Consider the following 10,000-nt stretch of genomic DNA (forward strand, 5'->3'; position numbering starts at 1 on the left):
TCAGTTTGTACCTGTACCGTGTGATATATGTCAGTGTGTACCTGCAAGGTGTGAAATATGTCAGTTTGTACCTGTAGGGTGTGAAATATGTCAGTTTGTACCTGTAGGGTGTGAAATATGTCAGTTTGTACCTGCAGGGTGTGAAATATGTCAGTTTGTACCTGCAGGGTGTGAAATATGTCAGTTTGTACCTGCAGGGTGTGAAATATGTCAGTTTGTACCTGCAGGGTGTGAAATATGTCAGTTTGTACCTGCAGGGTGTGAAATATGTCAGTTTGTACCTGCAGGGTGTGAAATATGTCAGTTTGTACCTGCAGGGTGTGAAATATGTCAGTTTGTACCTGCAGGGTGTGAAATATGTCAGTTAGTACCTGCAGGGTGTGAAATAATGTCAGTTTGTACCTGCAGGGTGTGAAATATGTCAGTTTGTACCTGCAGGGTGTGAAATAATGTCAGTTTGTACCTGCAGGGTGTGAAATAATGTCAGTTTGTACCTGCAGGGTGTGAACTATGTCAGTTTGTACCTGCAGGGTGTGAAATGTCAGTTTGTACCTGCAGGGTGTGCAATAATGTCAGTTTGTACCTGCAGGGTGTGAAATGTCAGTTTGTACCTGCAAGGTGTGAAATATGTCAGTTTGCACCTGCAAGGTGTGAAATATGTCAGTTTGCACCTGCAAGGTGTGAAATATGTCAGTTTGCACCTGCAAGGTGTGAAATATGTCAGTTTGTACCTGCAAGGTGTGAACTATGTCAGTTTGTACCTGCAAGGTGTGAACTATGTCAGTTTGTACCTGTGGCGTGTGAAATATGTCAGTTTGTACCTGCAGGGTGTGAAATATGTCAGTTAGTACCTGCAGGGTGTGAAATATGTCAGTTTGTACCTGCAGGGTGTGAAATATGTCAGTTTGTACCTGCAGGGTGTGAAATGTCAGTTTGTACCTGCAGGGTGTGCAATAATGTCAGTTTGCACCTGCAAGGTGTGAAATAAAGGCTCTGCTCGGGTCGACAAGTAGGATGGAATTCAAAATACTGCAGCGGACACAAAGGGGAGAAGTCCCAGTCTCGAAACACTGCTCAAATCAGCCGTTTTAATGTTGAATAACTGAGCGATACATGCCACTTATGTTATAAGTATTCCGTGTGTGTGATGACATACTTATACCCCCCCCCCCCCCCTCTCCCCCGCCATCCCAACTAGAATTGTATCGCTCTTTGGGCGATTAGAGAAATAGTCTTGTTTGTCCATTGTAGCCCTTTAACTTAAGAATGGCGTCAGCAACGAAGTCATTCTAGCCGATGCGTCATACAACCGTTAGGGCTTTTCCGTCCTTCCCTCACACCGTGCGAAGGGTGTTTACAGCCGCTGTTAGGGTTTCGTGCAATATTTTCTGGAAGTGTGGCCCTATAGTCCTCTCTATACACACATTCCAAGACAGACAGCGACTCGAACTTAATCACTTCAACAAATAGCTCGCATCAAGATTAAATAACACCACACACAACAAACACAGCAAACCGATTTTTTTACGAAATAGAATGGATTTTTTCTTGCTTGTCAAACTTGACTGTAAGGTTGACGCCAGCATGGATGTACTCCTGCCAGTGACTTGTCAAACTTGACTGTAAGGTCGATACCTGTATTGATGTTCTCTTACAATCGACTTGTCATTTTGTAAGTAGCAGGATGAAGGCGATGTTTGCTCTTTCATACACAATATTTTGTTTAAAAAAGCCTATTACACATGGCGGAGCCATTGGAGCACCGACAATACAAGGAGGAAAAGGAACGAGAAACACGGGAGGGGGGCTATTTGGAGAGACAGCAGGCGAGAAACACAGGAGGGGGGCTATTTGGAGAGACGGCAGGCGAGAAACACGGGAGGGGGGCTATTTGGAGAGACAGCAGGCGAGAAACACAGGAGGGGGGCTATTTGGAGAGACAGCAGGCGAGAAACACGGGAGGGGGGCTATTTGGAGAGACAGCAGGCGAACGGGACTTTTTGCGGAATGCTGGGGCGGTGAAATCGGATTATGAGAACTTTGCCCCGCTTAGTCCGGTTCCTCGCGCCGCGTCTTGTCACCACTAGCTGATTTTATGTTTTTCATTATATTTATCTGATTTTATATTTTTATGGTCATAATCTGATTTAATATTTTAGAACTTTGTTGCGTCAGCCGATCTGTGGCGACAGCACGCCCGTCCTTTTGCTGAAAATCAGCGGTTTGCCCGTACACTGTAACACAGTAACACTGTAACACAGTAACACTGTAACACAGTAACACAGTAACACAGTAACACAGTAACACAGTAACACAGTGACACAGTAACACAGTAACACAGTAACACAGTAACACAGTAACACAGTAACACAGTGACACAGTAACACAGTAACACAGTAACACTGTAACACAGTAACACTGTAACACAGTAACACAGTAACACAGTAACACAGTAACACACACCAAATAAACACACACACAAAACAAAACAAACAATCAACAAACAAATAATGCAACCAACGAAAACAAACAAACAAACAAACACACACACACATCCACACACACACACACACACACACACACACACACACACACACACACACACACACACACACACACACACACACAAAACGAATGAAAAAAACACCACACACACACACACACACACACACACATACACACAAACACACACACAAAACGAATGAAAAAAACCACCACACACACACAAAACGAATGGAAAAAACACCACACACACACACACACACACACACACGTACACACACACACACACACACACACACACACACACACACACACACACACACACACAAAACGAATGGAAAAAAACACCACACAAACACACACACAAAACCTTCAAACAAACATACACACGAATCACAGCATAACATTACTGTCAGCCTAAAATATCCATCCTTGAGTAATAAAGATCGTTCGTTCGTTCGTTCTCCCTGTGCAACCACAAGACCGACATCTACACTGATTGACTTATCTCTCTACATTTTCAATGTACACTGAATGACTTATCTCTCTACATTTTCAATGTACACTGATTGACTTATCTCTCTACATTTTCAATGTACACTGAATGACTTATCTCTCTACATTTTCAATGTACACTGATTGACTTATCTCTCTACATTTTCAATGTACATGCAGTGATGACGCTGACCTTATTGTTGGCCATGTACAGCGTGACCACAAACAGTGCAACCCTGAACAATCCTAAATCATTTCTACATGTACATCTTAAGGTCGAATTACTTCACATTTGGTGTACATTACCTTCAGCTGTAGCATGACCAGACCAAAAGAGTAGCTTGGGTAGCATGACCAGACCAAAAGAGTAGCTTGGGTAGCATGACCAGACCAAAAGAGTAGCTTGGGTAGCATGACCAGACCAAAAGAGTAGCTTGGGTAGCATGTCCAGGTCGCATGGTCTAATTGTTGTGCTCTTATACATACAAAAGGTTTCGATTCCATGGATCAACGCACCAGAACGAGGTTTGACATTGAGCGGTACCCATACCGATTCCATGGATCAACGCACCAGAACGAGGTTTGACATTGAGCGGTACCCATACCGATTCCATGGATCAACGCACCAGTACGAGGTTTGACATTGAGCGGTACCCATACCGATTCCATGGATCAACGCACCAGTACGAGGTTTGACATTGAGCGGTACCCATACCGATTCCATGGATCAACGCACCAGAACGAGGCTTGACCCATACCGATTTCAACCCTCCAAACTTTTACCTGTTGGATTATCTGAATGTCCATGCATGCAAAAGCACCCCCTGTCCCTTCTCATTATCGGTGACATGAAGACAGCGCTGCCGTGTATTGGCAGAAGGCAGTAAGTCCAAATTTGGTAAAAATGAGATTTTCATATCATAATGCAGAGGGGAAAAAGGCGCATCTTGTGTCAAAATTTCTAAGATGTGCGATCAATATTTATGGACTTTTTGAAGAAGTAAGTCCACTAAAAAAAAATTAATCAAAGGATAAAAATCGGCAAATGGAAGCAAGTCCAGAGACTTTTGGTTTTCAGGTTTGCACTGGACTTACTTCCTTGCAAGCCTCAAAACGAGTTTGCATGGTTTAGCGCTCTATGTCCATTAGCCAATCGCGTTCACCCTTTTGTAATCCTGACTGCGGTTAACCAATCAGAACTAAGCTTATTGTATCATTATTTCCCTGGCCTTTGTCGGGGAAAATGGCGATGAGAGCTGCTGCCGACGTGTTCAACTATCCGAAGCAACAGTAAGTTGGTTTGTTTGTTTCATTTTTGTTGTTGGCAGTTTTGCGTTCCGGTCTGAAATGACTCTCTCTCTCTAGGTGTATGAGAATTTACGACAACACAGATTTTCTGACTGATTTGGGTATTCTAATGTGCACTTGTATTATGGAGCTAGCAAGTAAAATGCCATAGTTCAAATGCCCATTTATTATAGTTTTGTTGTTGTACGCTACTTCTACCGTGACTTCTTGACTATTCACTTCTGCTCCGTATTTTCATCATGATATTTATGGATGCATTTAGCATGTTTCTAATACAAAGAGATAGTTGTTTTGATCTAGAATGAGTGACTTGTGGTCTTGAGCGCTGACAGCGTGTTAGATCTGGAACAGTATGACATTATACTGGAGGATTGTTCTCCGGTCTCTTTGTGCTTCCAACCATCGGAATAAGTATTATGTCCTATTGTATTTGACAGAAATGTGAGTCGAAGTGGGACAGGCAGCGACGACAGCTGCAGCACACTGAGGGATACTCGCCACCACTGACCCTTTATGTTCAAGGGCCCAAAACAAGGTATGTTTCACTGACACAGCCAAAAATAGCGTGCAACATTTTTTCATTCCTTTCTTTTCTCGGGCTGAAGAGGTATATTTTAAAACGAGCAACATCTTTACATCATTTTCGTTGCAGTAGTATTGCGCCCCCCCGCGGGTTAGGGGGAAGAATTTACCCGATGCTCCCCAGCATGTCGTAAGAGGCGACTAACGGATTCTGTTTCTCCTTTTACCCTTGTTAAGTGTTTCTTGTATAGAATATAGTCAATTTTTGTAAAGATTTTAGTCAAGCAGTATGTAAGAAATGTTAAGTCCTTTGTACTGGAAACTTGCATTCTCCCAGTAAGGTCATATATTGTACTACGTTGCAAGCCCCTGGAGCAATTTTTTGATTAGTGCTTTTGTGAACAAGAAACAATTGACAAGTGGCTCTATCCCATCTCCCCCATTTCCCCGTCGCGATATAACCTTGAATGGTTGAAAACGACGTTAAACACCAAATAAAGAAAGAAAGTTGCAGTAGTATTAGTATCAGCAGCAGCAGCAGTAATCGTTTGTCATTATAGTAGCCCGGGGGGGGGGGGGGGGGGGGGAGGTGATGTGCGCGGGAGAGGAAAAGGATGATGTGAAGGAGGGTGGGGAGGAGATTTGTCAATAAAATGTCTCACTTTTGCTGCCTTTTCATTTGACAGATGTGTAAGCGTTGCTGGCAGGTTGCAACTGCGAGAAACAACCACCTCGGCTTGCAGGAGAAGAGGCCACAATGGAACTTGCCCAAATGAAAATGCCAGCAACATACGACGGTTATGGGCCAAAGAAGAGGAAGAGGAGTAATACTGACAACTTTCAGTTTGACAATAACAGATGCTGAGCGCAGAGATGCAGAACGTGGGGACGAGGAGGGGGAGGAGGTGGGGGGGGGGGGGGGGGATTGTATGTTGTTTGTTAGTTATCAAAACAGGCTCATGGAAAAAAATCTGCATCCAGTTAATCGCTGTAGTTGATAATTGTCATCAGCCGGATGGCAGAATGTCAGTTAATAGTTTTAGAAGGGATGTAGACTGTAACTGGGGTAGATAGGGTAATAAATAAATATACTACATCATAGTTTGCAGGTTTGTGGTTTTGCTAGTTGAACACTCAACTACAATGTTTGTGGACAGTGTGTGAATTACTATGTAATTCTACTAGCAAATGTAGCAAATGGTGTACAACTACAAATGTTTATATAGTTTATCACACAGTTTTCAAGACTAATTAAACAAATTTTGTTCAAAAGTGGAACACTTCAGCTGAAAGTCAACACTGCACGATAATATTGTTAACTCTGGTATAATGGCGGTTTGTCAAACCATTTCTTTTTGTCTTGCTGTTGCTTTAATTTTGTGTCCTTTGGAAATCAAGACTGCACGATTATCTATTGTTAATTCTGGTATAATGGCGGCTTGTCAAACCAGTTCTTTTTGTCATGCTGTTGCTTTAATTTCATGTACTTTGGAAATCAAGACTGCACGATGACCTATTCTTAATTCTGGTATAATGGCGGCTTGACACACTAGTTATTTTTGTCATGCTGTTGCTTTAATTTTGTGTCCTTTGTAAATCGTTAGTCAAGACTCAAACTCAATAAATAAAACGTCTTATTGTCAGATCCTGGATTCTAATTCTTATTAGCAAACGAAAGCGAGAAAGACAGTGAGAAGGAAAGAAAAGTGTGTGTGTGTGTGTGTGTGTGTGTGTGTGTGTATGTGTGTGTGTGTGTGTGTGTGTATGTGTGTGTGTGTGTGTGTGTGTGTGTGTGTGTGTGTGTGTGTGTGTGTGTGTGTGTTACAGACAAGCAGCAGGATAAAAAGCGTGTGTGTGTGTGTAAACGTTTTCTTAGATTTTTATTTTAATGTTAAAAGACTTGCGTTCAAGTCAATATTTGTCTTGTGAATATCAAAAGAGAGTATCAAGACTTGTATTAACAAGAAGAGCAAACGCTCGATCGAGTCACTTTCGCAGTTCTGAATATTATATGAGGCATCAGATGGACAGGAAGAAATTGCTATTCACAACACAATGAGTCACGTTCACATAAAATTTGAGCCCGGTCACTTTTATAGTTTCCGAGAAAAGCCCAACGTTAAGTTGTGTGTTGCCGAACAGAAAAGGCTAGTTATCTCCCTTGTTTTTCTGATAACGTTCGTAAAAGGCTACAGATGTAAATACTTTGATGTAAAGAATAATCCTACAAAGTTTCAATCACATCCGATGAACTTTGTCAAAGATATAAAATGTCTAATTTTTCCTTTGACGCTGACCTGTGACCTTGAAAAAGGTCAAAGGTCAACGAAACCATCGTTAAAGTGTAGAGGTAATTGGAGGTCACGACTAAACAAAATATGAGCCCGATCGCTTTGATAGTTTCCGAGAAAAGTCCAACGTTAAGGTGGTGTCTACGGACGGCCGGCCGGACAGACTAACACTGACCGATTACATAGAGTCACTTTTTCTCAAGTGACTCAAAAATAATGGTCTTTTTAAACGATATCAATGACACAAGAACGGATTAACAATAAAGTTAATCATGAGTGAGCGACCACAGATCGATAAGCAAAACGAGGAACCAAGACAAAGACTAACTTGAGCATGTGTTGAAATTTCAGAAAACGGGAACATTTGTCTCAGTTAATCACAAAAGAAAATACAAGATTGTTCACCAAGGAAGTTGTTTGTGCATTCAGAAATTCACGAAATCATTGGACGTAAAGTCACATTTGAAAAAAAGTTCCAAAAGCAGTGTTGCGTGTATTTTCTTTTACTTTCAATTTTCGGAGATAATAAATTAGCAGAAAGCAGTAAGTCCACTTGCTGCTCTATGCCCTTTTCTCAGCCAGATATATCGCCCAGGATATAATATGGCAGAAAGCAGTAAGTCCAATGCTGCTTTTTGCCATTTTTAAAAAATAAGATTTAAGTCGGGATATAATTTGGCAGAAAGCAGTATGTCCTCTTACTGCCTTTTACCATTATTTTTGAGTGAATGAGTTTGGGGAATTAATTCGGCAAAAGGCAGTAAGTCCACAAAAATCATTATTTCTAAGTGATGAATCAAAAGAGGGTTTTAATATTCATAGCAGAAACGCACAATAATGTCCTTCATGTTATCAGCAAACAAAAACATCATTTTAGGCTTTTCATTCCAAAACAGTGATGCAAACACAAAAAGTCGATTTTCTCGAAACTATGTTTCATGGACTTGCTTCCTTCTGCCTTTACACGGCAGAGCGGTTACAGCTATGTTCAGAGCAATCCTTAGACAGGAAAACGTTCGTGGCATTGCCAATTTCATACGGATAATTTGGTAAACCTCTTGCAGAGAAGGTAAACGTCGGACCATTTTACCTATAGACAACACACTTTGTGGAATGGTCGTGAACAAACTGAAGTTCATGCACACAAACTATGAAGATATTTGCAAAACTCAAATGAGTCAAAAAATTACCCCTTTCGTTGTAAAATCACACTTGCGCAATGGCGAGCAAAATTCATCAATGACATGACATGACATGACATGGGAAATACCATGATCCTGCCTGTAATTGCTGTATTTAAGTCACTGATTGTGTACGATTGGTAATGGTATACTAAGTAAACTAGGCCCTTCAAATGACCCCAAAGGTAACTATCTGGAGTAGTCCTAGATGGCTTAGCGGGTTAGTGTGGCTTCCGCTTAATGCTGACATCTCGTACAGTTCAGTCGATCACTGAATTGGGAATTGTGTTGGGACTATTGGAACTACAAGCTTCCCACTTGTCTGTGGATCATGCATAGGCTGCAATTAATGTATAACTAATATGAAGTAATTCGGTCATTAGACGTTTCTAGAAGTTTTGGGGGGTTGCATATTTTTGTGGGGGGGGGGGGGGGGTTCACCCTGTAAGAGCGTATCAGACATGTAGCGCTGTCAGTTGGCCATGTATGCACCTATGAGGTACCCCTGGCTTGTACGCCGTCCTGATACCGAGTCGCAAGGCGAAAGGGATGCATAGACTCTGCTAACACTTCCGGTCCACAGACGTTAGAGTTACCGCCCTTTCACCACCTGTCTGCTGACTGGTGTCAATCACGGTGGCGATGCTCTGTTACCGCCATGCTAGCTGCAGCTCGGCTCACAGGCAGGCCGAGCCGCACTGCAAACATTGACACTGATGTGGGGATTCCGAGTTGATCAAGACGAATTTAATCACCGGCCGCCCGGCTCCGTGTAAACGATGCCCTGAATTGCACGCACTGAGACCCGCTCTTTAGCTTGGCTTTTTGGCTGATAGCCCACATACCGAATTAAAGCAGAAAAAGTGGGCTGCACACGTCTTAAAGGCCTTCATTCCAGGGCCGCGATGGGCACGGGATAGGGTGGGCACGGCATTACTTGCCATGCGGGAAAGTAAATATAAATTACTCCAAGAAGAAGAAGTAGAAGAAGAATGTACATGCGTACGAACTGTACATCACGATTCGGAAGTGCAAACGTCAAACATGTTTAACTTTGAATGACTTACCATGCGGGGACACAACATTGATATAACCCAACTCAAAAGTCGTGTCACCAATATAACCCACCCAATATAACCCACCCAATATAACCCACCCAATATAACCCACCCAATATAACCCACCCAATATAACCCACCCAATATAACCCACCCTATATAACCCACCCAATATAACCCACCCAATATAACCCACCAATATAACCCACCCAATATAACCCACCCAATATAACCCACCCAATATAACCCACCCAATATAACCCACCCAATATAACCCACCCAATATAACCCACCCAATATAACCCACCCAATATAACCCACCCTATATAACCCACCCAATATAACCCACCCAATATAACCCACCCAATATAACCCACCCAAGAAGAGCAAGAAGTTGCAAGTTCATCTGTTTGACGATTGAGAAATGTAAAGAGATGGAGGGAAAGGCTGGGGTCAGATCAACCAATCAAGAAGAGGAACAACAACAAAACTGTGAAGAGAAGAAGAGCAAAAAGAAGGACAAGCATAAGATAAACAAGCAGAAGATAAACAAGCAGAAGATAAACAAGCAGAAGATAAACAAGCAGAAGATAAACAAGCAGAAGATAAACAAGCAGAAGATAAACAAGCAGAAGATAAACAA

General features: G+C 42.1%; 1 protein-coding gene and 1 long non-coding RNA gene across 2 annotated transcripts in view; one reads left to right on the forward strand and one right to left on the reverse strand.

Annotated features, from left to right (window-relative positions):
* The window catches only part of LOC138977924 (uncharacterized), a 188,131-nt gene that overhangs the window by 70,407 nt on the left and 107,724 nt on the right, over positions 1-10,000 (reverse strand). The window lies entirely within an intron of this gene.
* On the forward strand, positions 4,069-5,742 carry LOC138977923 (uncharacterized). The gene is made up of 3 exons (XR_011459519.1): positions 4,069-4,287; positions 4,743-4,840; positions 5,514-5,742. It is a non-coding gene; the product is annotated as an uncharacterized lncRNA (long non-coding RNA).

The sequence above is a fragment of the Littorina saxatilis genome, linkage group LG10 (genome assembly GCF_037325665.1).
Source record: "Littorina saxatilis isolate snail1 linkage group LG10, US_GU_Lsax_2.0, whole genome shotgun sequence".
NCBI lineage: Eukaryota > Metazoa > Mollusca > Gastropoda > Littorinimorpha > Littorinidae > Littorina > Littorina saxatilis.